We start from the raw sequence: 20,568 nt of genomic DNA, 5'->3' as shown, positions 1-20,568 counted from the left end.
CTGGATGAAATAGATTTGAAACTCAAATGCTAAAATAATGCTGAGAAGAGGTGTGTGTCTCTGCAGCCATCATTCAAGCAAACCCTTGTTTATTTCACATGGTGTTTCCTCTGTGTTTCTGTCCAAGAGGAAAGAAAAGGTCATTAAAGGTTCCACGAACTCGTGAAGGTTCAGAGCTGAGCACATGGCATTTGGAGATTCTTCCAGATGTTTCAGTGAAAATCAGATGCTGACTTGCAGTTTGTTGCTCATGACTAAGTTAGAATACAGGCTCCCACAGCCTCCTTTTAAAGTTCAATGTCCTGAATTATCCTCCAAAAAGCCAGATGCCAGAATTCTTGCCTAAAGCTTTAAGGAATAGATGCAGAAGGTGACAGAATTGTGGGCCAGCTCTTCTGCATTTTCTGAAGGTCACCCTGCCTTACCAGGTGCACTTTGAAGATACTTTGCCAAACATAGCGTGTGATCTTGCTAATTCTGCATGGGTTTTGTGTGCATATCTACACCTTTTGGATAGCACTTGGGAAAGGCAGGTACATCACTTTTGCTCCTGTTTTAAATGACAGCTTAGGCTGCAGGCTTTAGGAAGTACTCAATCTTAGTCCTTTAATCCTCCTTGAATGCTACTGCGCTGCTGCTTTACTCACAGTAGGTTCTGGGGTTTGTGTGGGTGTGGAAAGTGAGGAGAGTCACTGTGGCAAATGAAGTATCCTGAATTGTAGCTATTACAGAGTATTAAGTAATTGCCCTTGGAAAGAAGTGATAGTAGAAAATAATAGCATATTCATTTTGTTGTTGAAAATGGACTGTCTAAGCATATATCTGAAAATCCCAGTTAAATTCAATCTTGATGCTCACAGCAAATAAGTATAATGAAGATTGTAAGAGATTTTTTTTCATACATATGAATAAAATAATTACTATGCAGCATATCTAAGTAGTTGACGCCATCAGAAAGCCTACCCTTGAAAAACAAGAAAGGAAGAAAATGTCCTTTCTTTTGTAATCAGGAAGAAAGTACTGACTATGTATGTGGCACATTTTGGATGTCACTAGCTGTGAGATGTATTTCTTTATAAACATGACAGTTCTACTAAGCATGGTAAAAAAATTCCCCACTCTTGTACGAACACAGCTAAACTTATCTCTTTGAGAACGTGCTGAATGTCGTGTCTTTTAGCGTGGCATCGTCTGCGCCATTGCTTCCTGGTGCAACAATGACACACACTTCCACTGGGCTTTGAAATTATGCAGCATGTTTATCCACCCACTGTATATTCTTTTATCCAGTTTTGTACTGGAAGTTTTGCCTCTGTCACTTAAACGACAGTTGTGTTTCTGACTGTCAGGGAAATCTGCCTCTACACATCAAAAACTGGTAGAAATACAGTGATGCAAATTAAAGTAGTTCAGGTGACTACAAATGTTGAGCAGCTACTCTTCATTAATTAAATTGACTTGCAGTTCATTACTGGCAATGTAGGACAAAATTAGTAAACTTCCCTTTGCGTGTTTCTCTCTCAGGTTGTAAAGCAATAAAGTGAACTTGACTCCTGAGGCAAGGCTTCTGCCAGGGTTATTTACAGGCAAGATGAGGTGAAAACATAATGTTTACTAATATGCTTATTCTAGGCTGAGAAATTAGATTTTATACCTAATGTTCTCCATTTTACCTTTGACGTGAACAATAATATTTGGCAAATAATTCTGAGGTTCCAGTTCAGGAAACACATTTTGATTAAAGACTCAGAATTGCATGAAAGCATAAAACCAGACATAATCTTCCTTTTTGTCTTGTGATTCTCATTATGAATCCAGTGACTTTCCAACATCCAACTCCTTCTTTGCATTTCTTTCCCTCCCCTGTTTTGTACCTCAGAGGAAATAATTTGAAAACAATAGCATGTTAAATTACTGGAGTTAGTTTACCTGAAAATATCTGATGATAATGTCATCAAAACTGTGTGTTCTGAGCATGTTTTATTAACAGGTGAAATCCCTGCTCTTTCCTCATAACAGATATACCAACACCAGCTTCATAATGCTCAGTCAGAGATCTCTTATAATAAATTCTCATGTCTTCCAAGTTTGCTACTGGCTTTGCTGGAAATCCAGATGGAGAAAACAGGGGCAGATGAGGCACACACAGATTGTGAACCCGTGACTGGAAAAATTGCACTGGTCTTAGGTTCAGGTCTTTAAATGAGAGCAACTATAGCACCTATAAAAGGCTCATAAACAGGGGATAAGTAGGGGTTGGAGAGAAAGAGAGGAGGGGAGCAGATCAGACTCAGATGTGATCCACCCTCCTTGTAGATTTGTCCATCTTCAAAGCTGTACAGCTAACGAAGAATAATTATCACTTATTATTTCTGCATTATCTTAGCAATTGCAACTCAATAGCAGCATATGTCACAAGGCTTCTCTGAGATGAAAAGGAGAAAATTCTCTTGACTGCAGTGCCAGAGGAAATATCTCTTTTCAGCACCTGAGCATTAATCTCAAGGAAAAAACTCTAAGACATGCATGTTGCATGGGAGTGAAAAGGTGCCAGAACTTCCAGAGTATTTTCTGGTCTCATCAGCTGTGCCTGGGACTAAACATTGCACACATCTTCAGCAGCATCTCTGCAAAAACTCTTTTAGAAGAAGCTGAACTTTATTTGCCTAATTTTTGAGAGTTATCCCTTCAAATTAGCGATGCTACAAATTTTCCTAAAAACTAAAATGACAGATATATCAGAGGAATATTTCTTTCTTCATTATTTTACAAGAACTAAATGAATCCCAACTTATAAACCAATATTGAGTGGGAAAACCAAGGAATGCTTTCATTAGTACTCCTTTACAAGACACCGATAGCTATTTATTATTGACATTTGAGCAGCAAAAAGAGAATCCTTAACTTTTGGCACTTGCATGTACTGCTCTCTTTAAAAAAATTTGCAAACATTGCCTTAAAGAGTTAAACATGCCTGAAGCCCAAAATGGCAGTGAGGCTGAAGGCAGGCAGTTATCCTCAAGCCAGAGCTCATAAGTCACTGAGGAAGCTGTACCAAGAAATCAGAGGAATGAAGCTTGCTACTAGTTTCTAAGTAACAGAATAAAACCGTATGGTTAAATTTGCTTTAAATGCTGCACAGATCTTTCCAAAGGCCTGCAACTACTGCCCAAATGCTAATTCTGCAAACACTTTCAAACTATGTAAAAATCCTTCATCATATAAAGCAAACTTTAACTCGTGCTTTCCCTCTCCTACTCAGTCCAAACAGAAAGCTGCTACTGCAGAGTACAGTAACAGAACATCAGAATCTGAAGAAAGCCACAGCTCTGCTATGATAAAGTACTGCTTACAATCATTTATCTACCAAAAAAGCATCTGCAATTCCAGACCACAGTGAAGAATTTACCACAAACTAGAAATTAGCCGTATCTGCTGAAGTGAAATAAAAGTATTACCCTCCATCAGGGCACTCATTCTCATAGTTTCAATCTACAGTTCACCATTACCCAAAGGCACAGCCCCTGTAAATCCAGCACCAGAGCACCTAGTACTAGTACAGTAAATAGTTTGCACCCAAGCACAGGAAACGTGCTGCATGATTAAGGAGAGCACAAATGCCTGCTGACATTAAGTTATTAAGCACATCTCTGTCCAACACGAGCACAGCAAGCCCCCCCAAAGCCAGCAGCCCTAGTTCAGCACAGGACATGGAGCAAGCACTCCCCTGCAACACCCACACAGGCACACAAAGCAAACCCCACAGTCCCTGGCACTGCAAACCCACTCCATCCCTCCACTTCGCTCAGAAACAACAACAACAAAAACATCATGCAGCCCTGCCACTGCTCCCGGGCTGGAGGTCGTGTCTCTCCCAGCAGAAGCTGCAAAGCCTCAGCTGCCGGGGAGCCCGGGGGAGCCGTGCCTGCTGCAATATCCCGGCACTTACTGCATTGCTTTTCAGCGGAGCGCCGGGGGCTGCTCTTCCCGGGCACACATGGCTCGCTGCGTTCAGCGCAATTCAGCTCCAAAGTCTCTGCATGTGCGGGGAATTGCCCGCGCTCGCTGCCGGGGGTTTCTGGCCGCAGCGGCTGCTCACCCTATCCATTGCCTCTGGTGGATGCTAAGCAAGCAATCCCCTGGGTCTTCATAAGGGAAGGATGAAGAGTCACAGCTTTGGAGAGCAGATAAGGTGTTCTGCCGAGAGCCTCTGTGCTTCCATGGCATTTTAAAGGCAAAGGGGCTGGGGATGCTTCATCCTGCTTTACAGTTCTGGATCGTGCAAGTTGTCGTACTCTGCAACTTACAGTGGAATTCTCAGCCAACCACTAATTTATATGTTTCAGAGAGAGCTCAGGTTAACAATAGAAATTCAAGCCGATGCATTTTTAAATGTTGAGGAATGCGCTCTGTCAATTGAGCTAAATCTTCTGCTTTTCAGAAGTACAAGTGAAGGGGAGGGGTTTCCTAGCTCTGAAATGCACTGTACCAGCCCTGCTGGATACAGTCAAAAAGTAGAAGCCTAAAACTTCATGGATTAACATCTCGGATTTAACAGGCTCCAAGCGTTGCTCTAGTCTTGAGGGAGGGATTGTCACCCTTGTCCTCTGTCTGCAGAGTGTCCGTCCCTTACGGGGGCTCCTGCATGCAGATGGGGCAGAATTAATGAGCAGTAATAATAAAAAGGCAGAACGACCAACAGCCACAGTGCCACTAATTTCTCGTTAGGGACCCTAATTTTTTCTGTGCTGTTCTGAGATGTTTGACTCGGTGCCTTTGGGAAGCCGTGGGGGGATTGCACTCACTCTCCCCATAACCAGCTGGAGTGAGTGAATTTGTGCAGCTGAACCACTGCCTGCTCCAACCCTGACCTTCAAAGGGGCTCTCAGGAGAAAAGCCCCATTTTGGGGCCGTGCTTACCTGTTACCCAGGCCTCCTGCAAATGCTAATTGTGCCTAACCATGTGTGGCAAATCCGGGAAAACAAATACATTGCAGTCCTGCGGGCAAAAATGGGGATATTTTTTCCACATAGGCACCCCCGATAGATAACACTGCAAACATTAATAAACATTTCCCAAGACCAGGTGCTCTGTAAGGTGTTGATTCACTCATCCCCCAGGGCTCCTGGGCAGGGGAGATTTTCTCTGCCACTGATGAGGGCATTAAGATATCAGGAGAAGAGCAGCAGCTTTTTGTTGGTGAGGGAAGGTTTTGACCCCCTTAGCAAAGGCTTTGAGCATCCCCAGGGGCTGATTATCCTTTCAGATAGCACAGGGAAATCCCAGCAACCAAAACAGTGTGGCTAATAAATTTTTCAGGATTATTAATTGGATTCTTTAGAAAAAGGGCAGTCAAGGACAGGCATCTAGAAAGAGCCCATTTCCCCTTTGAAAAGTGTTTTATTAGCTGGACTTAAGTTTCTTCTGGAATTCCTATATAAATGCAGCTTTCTATGATACCTGTCAGCATCATTGGTCCTGTACCTATTGTTTTCTGTGCTATAATTTCTGCCTGTGAAAATGCCAAAAATACTCAGTCTTCCTGGCTGACAGATGTTGCTGGGAAGGTGCTGCTTTGCACTTTCACAAAAATAACACCTAGGAGGAGAGAGGAAACCAGCACATATCAGTGTCAGCACCGGTGGCTTCCTATGGAATGAGAAGACAATTCTATAGAAGCAAAACTGACTTTTTTCTCTCACTCTCGTTCTCACAACTGTGTTTAGCACCTCAAGGTAACAAATTTGTCGAGTCATAGAAAGCAAAAACCAACAAAGCTGCCTTGAATGTTAAGTTTGGTTTGGATAGTAATTATGTATTATGTGTGCATCTTTACTTTTAAAATGCAGCCAAGGCACAGTCCCTGTCCCAGGGAGTGTCCAGTCAAGCCAGACAAAATGATGCAGATGTAACAACCAGGATTGCCAGGTGACAGCCTTGTTGTAAGCAAAACAGGAAAACCTGGATGGATCTGGGAGCTGCAGTATTGGTAGCAGAAACAATTAACTCACACTTGAAGGTTCTCAGCCTTTACAGGACCCTGTAGAAAGGTGCTCCAATTTTCTTCTTTATTCCTGCCTCGCCCTTTTGGAGTATATTGATCCTTCCAGTAAGTTCATTTACTTTCCTTGGTTGGGAATAAGCTATGATGGATTTCTTTAAAGTATGAGTTGGACAAAAATAATCAAGTCAGCCCCATAATTAGGTGTGGACCTTCTCAACATTCCAGGAAACACCAGCCCTGGCCACGGGCAGATAAGCAGGTATTCTAACAAGCATAATAATCTCATGTTCTGGAGCTGTGGTGAGGGAAGGAATACAGATTTCAGGGGACCATTTTCCTTTGGTTTTCTGGGCTCCTTGCCTCAGTTCAATAACGCAGGAACTCTGCTATGCCCACACATCACTTTCTGTTGGTAACAGTATTTTAAACCCTGAAAACAAAGAACCAGGCACCTGATTTACTGGGGAGAGGCACAAAGCATGACAGCATGGACTCAAAGCCTCCAGGAGACGCTGAAAACCTAAAAGGGGTGTGCCCTCACCCAGAAACCCCCCAAACCAAAAAGAAACACAAAACTGTCTTTGCAGTCGTTTCAGTAAAAGGCAAATATGGTGTAGAATAACTCTCCCATTTAAGGACAGACCAATAAATAGCCTGGAAGTGTGGGGCTGTCAGGTTGTTGTTGTGTAGGGAGGTACCAGTGACTAAGAAGCAGTGTTGCACAAAATGATTTAACTGAGGAGCTTCTGCAAGCCAGCTGGAGAGTATATTGTATTTGCAAACTGCAATAAAGGAGAATTGAATTTTAACCTTCCTGCTAGAGAAATATAAAGGTTCATAATTGACTCTGGATGTGTAATATTGAAGAGAGCCATATAGTGCAGAGTGCTTGTCCCTGAGAAAAATAAACCAGTTCAGGTACGAATTTATGTTTGTTGTAAATTTATTTATTTATTTGTCATAAACATAGAAATATTTATATAGTAACAGTATAGCTGTGTCAAGAACAGGCTCTGTACACTTAAAAAAATTGGGATCAGTCTGAATTAGTGTTACAGGCTGCATGGAATAGGCCTAGCAATATCCTGGGATAACTTTTGGTAGTTACTGTACAGCAGGGTGAAGAGCATGGCCTGCAGAGAGGGAAGCTGAGCTGCAGGCCAATGTCTGCAGGAAGATCACCCTTCCACTCTTCTTTCTGCTGGGCAAGAGAAAATGGGGGGAAAGACACTGAGCAAAGGCTGCTGAAGTGACTTGAGCCTTCAGAGGACTCAGAGAGCACAACTTCAGGTTACAAAAAGCTAAGGGTGTTCTGTGCCTCCTTCCAAAGTTAGGCAAAAGATCATCCTTTTTCCTCAGATATTTAAATGAACTGTAATTCAAATTTGAGTTATTCTCCTGCTTTGTCATCTTTCAGCTGGCTCTGTGGTCAGCTGCTCACTGCAACCTATAGAAATCAAGGACTAGAATAAGGACTTCTTACTACCCATCTTGTGACAGTAATTAGAGGGAAATCTGCCTGATATTGTGTCCTAGAAGAAAAATAGTTACAAAAAATAGACATTTGCACATTAAGGGGTAGGACAATATTAATTTCTTTTATGTGTGAAACCAGATTTGCATCCACACTGAATTAACTTGTCACAGTTAAATTGTGTATGTGTGAGAGGGACACCATTTCCTACCTTTAGTGCTGATGATCTGTATTTTATTATTCCAGAATAATTTAACCTAAGATGAATGAAAAACTGAATTTTCAACATAGGCATATAGCTACAAATGAATAATTTAGGAATCTACATATTTCAGATGAATTGTCCTCAATATGTCTACATAGTCAGACCCTATAAAAGAGAATGCATGGGAATTATGCTTGCCTCCTCCAGCAGGACATTCCCAAATCTTTCTTAAACTGATTTCGTTGTATTCCATTTGAGATATTACAGTTCTTGAAGATGAGGAGAAAAAGGAACTGAGTACTCAGCCAGCAAAGCATCTCATTTGAATTAGAGACATGCTTTCTAATTTAATGGGACACTTAACTGTGGGCATCAATATCTTAATTAGCTTATATTTTTCTCTTAAATTAGCAGATTCCATACTCTTCTATAATCTGTCCCAGCTTTTCTTCTTTAGTTTCTCTGGGTGCTCCTTCTCCTACTGTACAAATAAAATGCATTATTTAATTCACAACTTTTCATCTCTAATGTTTTTCAGTTAAACCCATGAGTTCAACTTTACTGTCCTTACTCTTTCTATACAGTTGTTCTTTCTGAGGTCAAGAATTAGGAGAAATCCTCAAATTCAGGTATGTCCCCAGTAAAACTGAAAGTAGGATCATGGAATCTGAACCTGATCTAATGGAATATTTAAGATCTATTTACATAAATTGTAGTCTCTGTGCCCAAAATTGCATTAGATGCTTCACAGTTGATGAGAGGGCAGGCCCAGGCCTAAAAAGTCCTTCAGTTTGGTGAAGATATGTGCTCTGAGAGGATGTGCTGGAGCCATGGGAAGCTGTGGTTTTGTATTTCAGGATGAGAGGGGAAAGAGCAGAAAGGACAGCAGATGATGTGAACAGAGAGGCATGCAGACAGCCCTGACTGCCCATGAGATCAGAGAATGTCTTTTCACCGAACACATTCTGCATCTGCCACTGGAATTCTTGGGGAACTGCCTCCCAAGGCTCATGTGTTCATTTTGGAGGTGGTTTTGACTTGAAAAGAGGCAGTGACAGGCTGAAGGGGGGGCTACGTGGTGCAGGTTGAATTTTGCCAACATGGGGAGGAGAACTTGAGGCACTTGGAGCTACTGAGAGCCCTGAACAGCAGCTGGGGAGAGGGCTGGGGGTGTGGAAGAGGGGGTTTAGCCCTTGGATATGCTGAAATAAAAAGGAAAGCCAGACCTGTAGTGTGTGAACAAACCCCAGCTACCCCAGACTATGCCAGGACAGAGGCTGGAAATTCACAACCCTGATACAGGTCATGGGATGAAGCCAGGAAAGGCCACTGGCCTCTTACTGCTCTTCTGTGATAGTTATTCACTGCACAGCAGGGAGAGAAAATGAAGAGTCTTTCCTATTTGAACAGTTTTAATTCTACCTATCAAGCTTCCTTTGGTATTGAAAATTCTGAGGAATAAAACAAATTATTTTATGTAGCCAGTCCCCAAAAGCCTCCAAGAGAATAAAAATTGAATGGGGTCATGGGGGAAATATTTTTTTTCTCTTTCTCTTGTGTCTTTAGGGAAATGTATGATCTGATGAGCTCCTTATCTGTGCATCTTTTTTCTTATTCTCCTCAGAGCTGAAGTCAAACATTCAAAAGCCTGGGTCAAAAGAATTGCAATAGCAGAGAAAGCAATCTGGCTGAAAATGAAGGGCTTAGCAAAATGGGGTTTTTATGCAGCTTCTACAAAGAGAAAGGCCAGTGCAGTGCCTGTGCTGTCCCATTAGTGTTCTTCTGACTTAATTTAGCCAAGAGCTGGGATGAGAGAGGAGTTCAGGTCTGAAGGTCCACAATGCTCTCTGAAGCTGTCTGACATGGCTGATGGTTGTCTTGTGCCAGTAATACTTTGAAGAATCTACTAATAAATATTTCTATACATGTATATTATATATACACATATATAATTACAATATTATATAATTATAATGTTAAATTATACATTTTAAAATATATAATATGTGAGTTACATTAACGGCCAGTGTTGATCCAGGGCAGAACTGGGCTGCTCCTGTCTTTACAGTCTGTGTGTTGGGGCTGGGAGAGCTGAGCAGAGAGTTAATGAGCCCTCCTGAAAGCAGAGAGCTCCTGCTGCTTTGCAAAAAATGTGCTCAGTCTCTCAGTGGAACAGTCCAAATGAGTGTGGTTCCTGCTCTGGGAGGTTGGTGACCTGGGACTTGATGTTACAGTGATGGGAAGGACTCATCTGTCATCTCAGACGGTGTCTGTGGGCAGACACTGACTATTAGAGTTTGTTTCAACACATGAATTTTAGCTTATTAGCTAATGTCTGAATACATCAAGTAGTTAATAGTTGGGTGTGAATCTGTTTTTAATGCTTTGTGTTAAGCAACAACTTAAAACTTGTGAATTAAGATGTCTAGGGAGCAAAACTAAATCAAAAAATAATTACGGCAAGTTAGACCTTCTCAGGAGATGGGAGAAATCTCAAACCAAAACCAGGCTATTAAAGGATGGATCACAAGACTGTGGGTAAAGGGCTCATACATTATGTGAGGCTCCCTTCAAGTGTTTGCCATTGTCCATGGCATTTATCCCTTGGAACAGCATGCAGGTAAAAAATGCATCATATCTGGAATGTGTAAGTCATAGATGAGGAATAACAGCTATGAACAACCTCATTCAGCTGGGCATAATTTTCAGATTATGTTGTTGTTACTCAGCATCACAAGACATTTATGACTGGGAGAATCAAAATGAAAATATGGACTTGGAACACAGAACGGTTCAGCATGCCAAATGCAAGCTGTTTGTTTTTTGGATTTTTTTCTAGAGAGCAGATTCCTGCCATGGATGCTTTGGGGTTTCTGTGCAGGAAGCAGGCAGCTTGATGCAGTTCAGAGAGCTGCAGGGAAAATATCTTCAAACAGAAACCTTCCAGTATGTCCTTTGTCAAAGGGGATATCTAAAAACCTAGGATCCAAATGGAGAAACCATAAAGCCCAAACTGACTGGTTGTTCTGGAATGCCCTTCAGTGGATGGAATGCTCCTCTGGAAGTGGAATGAAGCCAGGAACTGGCCTTGAGTTAGTGAGCTGAAAGGTGATGAGCTTTGGGTGGGACATATCTCTGCTTTGCTGTCATAGTCCTGTTTCTTCTGCAGAGCATTTTTTTGTCCTCTAAAAGGCTGCACTTAATGCTCCCAGCTTTTTTTCATTAGACAAAATAATTTTCCAGGCTCATCCTCTATGATTTCCAAGGGGTGCAGTAAAGCAGTATGCCAAGCCCAATTTAGATAAGAACCATTATCTCTGAGGTTTTCTAGCTGATGTGCTTGGTGAGATACTTAAACTGCACCTGTGGGCTTATTATCCAGGCACACCACAAACCCCACTGTGGGCCCGAGATGAAGCTGCATGAATAGGATTTATATTTCACTCTTGTACCCATTATGTGTTAGTCTGTTCTATAAGCCAGTGCTTGATTTGGCACAAATGATCAGCTCTGATTAGAGCTGCAGAAGGAAGAGCAGAGTTACCTCTGTATCTTGATTTACCTACTACCTGTATCCCCTTATAAAACATCACAGCCTTAAAAATTACCAGGCAGTGCAGGGGAAAGCTGCATGAAGGTAATGAGGAGTTTTCTGAGAAATGCAGCTCATTCATTAGGACTTCATTCATTGCACTGGCATAGCAAAAGATGCAAGAAAACTTTCAGTTATTAGTTCAAATAAAATCAGCTCAGCTTGGGAACAAAATAAATCAACCTCAGGCCTCAGGCATATGACAAACAACAATTCCAGTTGAGACCTCCATTTCTTTCTGACGAGACTGTCAAACATTATTAAAAAATCATGAACACAATTTTTTTCTGTAAACAAAGAACACTTCATTATAATATCTGCCAGCTGATCTTCTATGCCAGCATATATCAGCAGTGAAAATTAAATGCCTTCCCTTGAAAAATGAAACAGAAAATAAAATTAACTGAATGTGGGGTTTTTACATACTTAGAAAGTCCTAGTTATATTGCCTATATATATTTATTCTGCTGCAACCATATTTTTTAATCAAAATAAATCTCCATCTCTCTTTTCTGCTTTATAAAAAAGCTCTACTCCAGTAAAACTGAGCTCAATTATAACAGTTCATTACAGCAAACAAAAACTCAGTTCCCCAGAGAAAAATAACATTAAGAATGACGAGTTGTTTGCTGTTTTATGACCAAGTGTCTGTGAATGGCTCAGTACTGAACAAATTTCTTTTACTTTTTGCTTATATTGGAATTATCTGTCCTTTACTAAAATAGCTTTTAGATCTCTGCCACAAGTTGAAAGACCAGAAAACAAACCTAGATCTCAGCCTTGTTATTGTAACACAATTTTTTTCAGGCTTTAGAACCTTTAGTTTTTTAGTGACCTGCAACTTTTTTCCACATTTGAAAATATAAGTGATGTTTGTTACCTATTTAGTGTTGCTAAATATTTCAGTATAATGAAAACACAGAGTCCAGAAGATCTGAGTCCTATCTAGTGTGAGCCTGTCTGCACCACAGTAGCCATTCCAATGTGATTGATGGAAATCTTCATGGGAATCCCTTCATGGACTTTCCCATTCTCTATTCAGCTAAAAAGGGAATCAGAGCTTGTTCTGACCTTTCTGGAGGAGCCTCTCCCATTGATAATAACAACTTCTCTTTCTTTCTGCTACCATGAGTAGCATCCACACTGATGGATTTTTTTCATTGTCTGTCAGGGAAAAGAGCATTAATTTCTCTCAATGAATCCCATTGTCTAGGATAATCTGAAGACATAGGACTGACTTAAAGGCATCCCAAAACCTGTTTCCACATCCTATCCCAAATGTTTTTCAAAAGAAAGTCTTCAAAGGCTGGAAGAGGACTTTCCCCTGCCATAGCATCAGTGCACAGAAATGGTCCTGAAGCTCCCTAAGTGCTGCAGTTCTCATCCATCTCTTTTGTCCAAGACAGCCCAGTTCATCAAACACCTGAGGCTTCCAGCTGCACCAGCGCCAGGGGTCACTGCTGGACCTCCTGGGGGCCAGAGGATGAGCAAGCCCTGGCAGCTGGCTGCGTGGGAGCCCAACTTCATCCCTTCTCCAACAGGAGAGTCAGGCTCCATCCCTCCAAAGGCTGCTGTGCTCACATATCCACACCTCACACTCACCCACTCACTCTCCAGAGGATTAACACTGACATTCCTCTTGGAAACAACGTGTTCTCCAGAAGTTCATGACTGTGATGTGTGGCTGGTTACAAATACCAGCATGCTGAGTGCTTTTCCTGCATTGCACAGCAGCATTTCCAGACCCTGCAATGGGATACTGCATTTTATCTAGCAGTTGGATGCTTTGTCTGGGTGGATTTTGTAGTGGCTCCAAAAGTTTCTTACAGAGTGCCAAAAAACTCCTGCTGTTGCAATTCCACCTCAGTGCTAAATTTGGAGAAAAGTGTTACCCTTGCACCAAGAATGAAGAGAGCCCCAGGCATTAGTGGAAGCTGACTCCAGATGGATCCAGGCTGCTAAAGGAAGGCTTTCTCCCACTGTCACCCTGTTAGCAGTGGCTGGGGACAGAGGCAGAGCCAGGGTTTCCAAAGACACAAAATATTTTTAATTCAGTGTTGTGTGAACCTGAACAGGGTGGAATCAAAGACAGTTGGTGCAGCCTTATCTCCTCTTTCATTCACACTGCAGCTTTCTGGAGCATCATATCAGAAGTGTTCACCATACAAGCTGGCTGATAAACGACAGCTGATAAATATGACATACACACTGATAGAAGCTAAACTTTTTCCAGAAAAATGGAAATAGATATTTAAGTTATTTTCCTTCTTCCAGGAATTTATGCTCATTAGGTCTTAATTGTAACTAGCAGAAATGGGGAATTGGGCAAACAAATAAGATGCAGTGTTTTCTGTTTTCAGTGCATTGCTCTACCCACAAACAGTTATTTTAGGAAGTCTTGAAAAATGTTTTCCATTTTCTCTCAGGAGTTCCCACCACTCTTTAAAAGGAATACAAACAAATTAAGAAGCCTCAGGCTATATTGCGAAAAAACCCATTCTTTGTATAAAATGTTTATAAAAAGAAGCGGTATGAAAACATGAGTTAGAGGGGAGGAGAAAAGAAAGATTAGGAAACAGATATGTTGGAAAACTATAAAATATTAAACAAAGGGAGAATTTTAACAAGTGAATTAAACAAAGGGACAATTTTAACAAATCATGAAAGATGTGGTTGCTAGGAATTTTTAGAAGGAAGATACTTGTTCATACAATACCTCAGATGGCAACTCACCTATTCCCTCACTTCCCTATTCATGTGAATAGCTGAGAAAACCTACAAAGGAGAGCAAATTCAGCAGTCAGGGACTGCAGCAAAGAAACCTTTTCCACTGCTGACCTAACCTACAAATCTGGGGATTGTTAGTATAACGTTCTAGATAGCTAATCCTAACTCCTGTGCTTTGGAGAACCAGGGGAATTAAGTGTACTGCTTTCATGAAGAGTTTGTGTGCTTCAGCCTGTGCATGTGAAGATTATTTATAGAGTTAAGTCCAAGAAAGCTGTTTAGTCTGGGAGAAGATGGAAACCAATGGGCAACAAAACAGCAATCGAGACATGATACCTGGGGTAAACAACTTCAAGGGAGTTAAAATAACAATAATTCAATAACCAGTTGGGAAAATGCTGTTTTCCAGGCCCCGGGCAGTTGCACAGCTGGCTTGCCAAGTCTGAGAGCCTGGAGATCAAAAAGAATATGCATCTTAAAAGGATTGTGTTGGAACAAGAAAGGAAGGAGTGAGCAGCTGCTTGGGGATGGAGAGGAAGAGTCTGAAAAAAGAAGGGAATGCTGCTGAACCCAAGGATGCGGATAACTGAACAGGGAAAATGTGGGCTGAAACCTCACTCCTGCAGAGAACTTATCTCAGCAGCAGGTGGAAGTAAGTCCTAGCACACCTGGGCACACAGTAACCAGAAATACCTGATTACCCAGGGATTTGCCCTGATAACCTGGGGGCTGATGGGAGTTTGGTTTTCAGTGGAAGTTTAGTCCAAACTAAAACTGGACTTTGGAGCTGAAATTCCCTTGTAGTTTGGAATTCACCTTTTTGTGCTAATATTTCACTGAGCAAGCAAGACTGTTCTTTCCACATGGTGGAGAAATTTCTTGTCTACTGAAAAGGATCTGTAGAGTGCTAATATCTTTGTTCATCAAGGAATGTTCATCAACCACCACGTGTTGGCTGAGGTGCAGTAATAACTGGTGTTTCTATCCATTACTGGAAAAACAAAAGTCTTCAAGATATGCTTAAATTAAGTAAGTAAAATAATATATTTCATTGAAACTGTCTAGGAAGCGAGTGCCTTTAAGTTGGACTTCTCTGGATAACACATTTTGTTTGAGCATGATTGTGACACGCTTTGTTTTTTCCTCTTTTTCCTTCTTTCCTTCCTCTAACACTGCTCCTATGCCATACAGGGCAAGACAGGGCACACTCAGCCCTTTGGTAAATTGTGATCATCCACATGCAGCACTTCCCTGAAGTCAGTGTCACATCTCCAAAGTAATCTCTTGGCAATTATATTCAGAAACAATAAGGTTTTCTACTGAAAACAAAAGCTTGTTGAGACAACAGCATGTAAGTACAAGCACTGTCTGTGTGGGATGAGAGTTTATGTTTGGAATGACTCTTTTATCTTTGAAGCCTTGAAAACCTTCATAAATATTTTGGAAGCTGTTTCCCTGACTGGGGTTTGTTTGGGATTTTTTTTGAAATCCCATCGTGCCTGCCTCCCACCCCATCCCACAGATTTGTGTTGTCTGTCTGCTATGGCTTGTCAGCCAAGCTTCAGGCTCCATGGATTGTCATTATCTTCATGTTTCAATGAGCTGCCCACCACATGCTACAAAAATATTTCCTATAAAACAATAATAACAGCTCATCCAAGTGGTATTCAATTAAGTATCGAGTTATTGCTTTTGAATTTGGAATTTCATGTTCAGATCTTCAGGAAAATATTGTGTTTTCTGAGAGGAAATTCCTCTGCAGTAAACAGCCATAGCCCACAGCAGAATAGGGGCTACTTCCATGTTATGCTGCCAAACTGTGTCAAATGATCAGCGTTTTCCACTGAATATTTGATGAATATTGGAATCAACTTTGTATTTTTATGGGTGCTTCAAATTCTGCCAGTGGACCTTGCCAATAGCCCAGTTTGCTGTGCAGCTGCCCACAGGCCCTTAGGTGAGTCCATTGCCCCTCTCCCCCATGGAATGGACGTTGTGTTAGAGCCAAACACCTGCCCCTGTTTGTGCCACTGTGGCCTCCATGTCCAGGTCCACCCATGGATCAATGTCAGCATGGAATATTGAGCAGGGCAGGAGCTTGGGTTTTCCCATCTCTGTACAGAGCCAGCTTAATGTTTCCACTGAAGGTAAAACTATGCAGCTCGTGCAGCAGGGGATTAGGAAGTCTATCAGAAATCCTGTGCCACTGAGTTTTCAGAGCAATGCATTATCCTTGTTCATCTGCCTCCTCAGAATTAACATCCACCTGAGCAAGTCTCTGCACCTTGGCTAAGGGCCAAGCATGTTCTCAGCCCAAGGCAGGGAAAAGGAAGGCTCAAAGGCTGCTCCCAAGAAATTGCCATCACAGTGGAGGCACTGACAGCCTCCTGAAACCCATGGGAAGGCCAGGTCTTAAATCATCACAGATTTACTGCTTTTGACTCGTTACTCAACAGGATCCTGGCTGGAAGAAACATGGGCCTGGGAAAAGTGAGCCTTGAAGCGTGCCTGAAAAAGGGAGATGGTATTGATGGTTGTGGCTCTGCACAGGACCCAGAGAGAGCCTTCTCTGACAGCTGCCCAGTGTGTGCAGGGAGTGGGTGGGGCTCTGGAGTCACCTGTGGCTTTGGTACTTTAATTCTCAAATGCCCTGCAGCAGCCATGAGGCTCAGGGACCTCTTCCCATGGTGGCAGACCTTTGTGCAGGGGCTGCAAACAGGGGAGTGTCCTCTGCAGCACCTGGGGGTGCCAGCCCAAGGGCGTGGGAACTGGAGCAGCACATCTGGTTTCAGGGCAGTTCATTGTGTTCTATCCATAGTGATTTTCAGGATTTCTGCTGCAATTTTGCTCTGACTCCAGCTCTTGACCCTTTCCCATGAATTCTCTTGCTTTTTTCCTACCCTTATTCTGCATAACAGGACCAAGCATTGTGTTTCATTTTCAAATGCAATGAATTGCTCAAACTCACCACCTTCTTCCTTGGGAAAAAGGAATTACAAGTAAATAATGAAGTGTTTTTAATCATCAAAAAATGCTCAGCATCTCTGACTGATGTCATTAGGAATCTTCCCATTGACACTGGTATCATTTATAGCTGGATAAAGGACAGGAAATTATGCATTATGGTTAAATATATTTTTTTAAATCTGTGCTTTGTTGAAAAGTGATATAGAATATGGGAGACAGAAATAAAGGTTAAATAATTATCTGAATAGATAAAATAATGGTAATATGCTTAAATAGGTAGGATGAGTTATCAGGAACTTCAAAATAGCCTGCTGAAGATATTTAAGACTCTCAATCCACTCAAAAAGTTAATTTTAGATTTTGGCAAAAGGAACAGTATATTGTCCAGCCAGGACAGTCTACTTTTATGCTTTTTTCCCTCACTAAACAGAGTACCTTGATATGTATGAAACAAAAATTTCATTTTGATCTCTAATTTAACTGCAGAACAGAGGGAAGGCTGTCCTGTGGAAGGATCCCCCATGAAATTCTGAAACATCTTTTCACACAGTTATCTAATAATACACACAGTCACTGAATATCAAGGTAAAACTCTATTTGCTCTGTCTCCTGACAGTCATTCTCAAAGAAGGTGCTCACAAAAAGCAATTGCTTTCATCCACTCACACTATTTTGACAGACTGGCTCCCTGTTTTATCTCCAAATTGTTCTAACATGATCCACAGGATAGAAACATTGTGTCTCTGCATCTGTCCCTGCCTTTTCCTCTCCCAGCACATATTTCAGTAATCGTGTGTGATAAGTAAATAAATCCAACAATGTATATTATTACTCCTTGCTGTTCTGTGTCCACTAGCCAACATTACTTCATAACCCACTGAGTTTATTAGGGGGTTTTTAGAAGGCATTTCTGGAAATGCTGGTCAGATGTAATTCCACTGGACTGAAAAAAAAATATTTTTGTCTTTGTGCAGTTGTGTGTCAAAGCCAAATTCACATCTGGGTAGACACTATTTCTTTCTTCTTCCAGATAAGACAGTGATAAAACAATACCACTGTCTGTGCATTCCTCATATTTAGGGATCACTGGTTCAGCAAGCTCTTACTAACAGGCTGATATTTGTCTCCAATAAGCTTATGAGAGGTGACATAACCAATGCCAGAATTTACTTTTTTGGATCCAAAACTCTCATTACAAATATGAACTAGTGATCAGTGACAAATCCTGGCACTGGCACTGTATTTACCTTTGCATCTTAGTTCTTTTATTTGCCTTGTATCCGTCCTTTGTACCAAGGGTACAAAAATTGACGTAATATTATCTTTGGGTAATTTGGTTTTCTCAGAACTCATGGAGGTCCAAATAAGCTGATCCTGCAGGGCTCCTTGTTCACACCAGTGAGGAACTTGGAGTCTGTCCAGTGCTTCCATGAACTCCAATTCCATCCTGCTGCTGCCCACAGGTGAGAGTGAACTTTGGGAGAGCCACACCCCAGCCTCCCATGGTCCAGTTTGGCATTTCATCCTTACACTTTATTTTTAATGAAAGCATTTCATGGCATGGGATCCTGCAAGCACTCGTGCTAATCTGCTTTACAACTGGTCTATGAAGTTTTCTTAGTTGGCCCCTTAAAATGACAAATCTATGCAATTTTCTGGGATCTGATTCTTTACTTAAGCATTTACACCTTGTGTTCAGAGTAACACCTCCATTCCAGTGCTCATGGAGTCTGGAATGAGGACAGTCTAACCTGCACAATGAAAGCAGTATCTGAGCATTCATTTACATCTGTATGGCACTTGTATAATGTAAATAACCTCCCAGGACCCTTGTGTGAATGCCAGAGTTTATGTAATTACCAACAAAAATTATCTTGCCCATAAAGCAAGTGAACTGTGTATAAATCCTTGATGTCAGGGATAGGATTCTGAAATGTAAGTTACATATAGAAGGAATATAACATGCAGAAGAAATTACTCTTGCTGGAAAAAAAGATTGATTCACTGAGTTCTATTTAGCTTTTAATTTATAACAAACTAGCCTAATCTCGGTTTCTTTAGCTTCTGTTAAAATATTAAATAACATTATTATATCAAATACATCCCCTGTGACATTAAAGGAAATGGAAAGCTTAGGCACACATTAATTGCATTCCAAAATGTGGCATAAACCTTAATAAACCTAATTTAAAGAACGGGAGAACAATGACATTTATGCTTTAATTAGAGCAAAGGAAAGCTGTGCTGCACACTTTTACATAAACAATTTTTCTTGTGGGACTCAACCTTTCTGGCAAGGTGCACTTTTCTCTGCAGTGTGCCACATGTCAGACTTCTTCCAGAGGCAAACCTTGCTTCCTGGAGATGGACACTGCCACACCAAACACAGCAGGAACAAGCACTATGACAGCCAAGCAGACAGCATGAAGCAAGGGTTTCTCCAATATAGACTGGACTATCCCAGGAAAAAGAAGTTATTTCTCTTTAAGGAGAACATATTAAAATGGCCAGATACGCACCAAAGCCACCAATACCAGTTTAAGATGATAAATGTTTTTTTAATGATCCCTATCCACTCTGGTATTCTAATCACAGCACATACGTTTAAAATGGAAAACATCCAAATCTGCAAAAAAACCTTTTGACAGGAGATTAAAAAAAAATCCAAAATCAGCTAGATTAATAGGTCTAATTTACTTTAGAGGTATTCACAAACTGTTACAAAACCCAGATTAGTCACAAGACTCTAAGTTGTTACCATATGCATCTCACAGGCTCTGTGTTATGTTCCTTATGCTGGCAAACTGACTAATGAGTTCAAGGCTGTTCCCCAGACAAGAACATGACAATTTGTGTGCTGTGCATTACAGCACTTTGTGCTCTGCAGCAGAATGAAACATAAATTTTGTGGAAGAATTTAGATGTTCTTTCACAATCTGCTACGGTAAAAAGGAAAATGTGCAGTAGCTTAATATATATTTAAAACTGAGAATCTCACTGAATGCAGATGAATGATGTAATACATATACTGCACTTGTATTTACTTTCATTTTACTTTTTTAATCTTTTACTGCCACTGCCACAACCTCAGCATCTCATTACTCTTCAGGTCTTCATATCGTTAATTCTGTAGACCCTTTGTCTGTTGTCTCAGGAATGTCTGCTGTTTCTCTGCAATTAGAGTTTGGAGGCACTTGGGACCATTGGACAAGCAGAGCAGCCAGGTAAACCTGCTGAAAATAACAGCAATTTAATTGTTTACTCTGAAACCTAATGGCACTAATTAAAAATGTCAATACTGTCAGCAATTCAATAACACTAAATTCCAAATACAGGCATTTGGACAGATAGCCAAAGTATTATTTTCAAAAAGCTGATCATAAAATATAATTTCAGTTCCTTAGGGCATTGAAGCATCTCCAGGACTTTCCTTGGGATCAGTTTAAAACCCCTAACTTTCAGGCGAGGTGCTGGTGTGGCAACAATGGATTCAAGTCCAAAAAGTTGTCATGACTTATTTAATTTAACAGGACAGAAGTATTTGATGCTGAGTTTTGAAATTAATGATTTTGGTTGTACTGAAGTAAAATTTGTGAGT

The 20,568-nt window shown here is 41.1% G+C and overlaps 1 protein-coding gene across 4 annotated transcripts in view; it reads right to left on the bottom strand.

Moving 5' to 3' along the window:
- The window catches only part of CTXND1 (cortexin domain containing 1), a 35,493-nt gene extending 30,713 nt beyond the window's left edge, over window positions 1–4,780 (bottom strand). For all 4 annotated transcript variants that reach the window (XM_038147500.1, XM_038147501.1, XM_038147499.1 and 1 more), the window contains exon 1: window positions 3,950–4,780. The gene's annotated coding sequence lies outside the window, so the exon portion shown is untranslated. The remainder of the gene's footprint in view (window positions 1–3,949) is intronic.
- Window positions 4,781–20,568: the final 15,788 nt, after the last annotated feature.

The sequence above is a fragment of the Motacilla alba genome, chromosome 10 (assembly GCF_015832195.1).
Source record: "Motacilla alba alba isolate MOTALB_02 chromosome 10, Motacilla_alba_V1.0_pri, whole genome shotgun sequence".
NCBI lineage: Eukaryota > Metazoa > Chordata > Aves > Passeriformes > Motacillidae > Motacilla > Motacilla alba.
The sequence above is the reverse complement of the archived record's forward strand: the minus strand, read 5'-3'. Positions and strand labels throughout refer to the sequence as shown.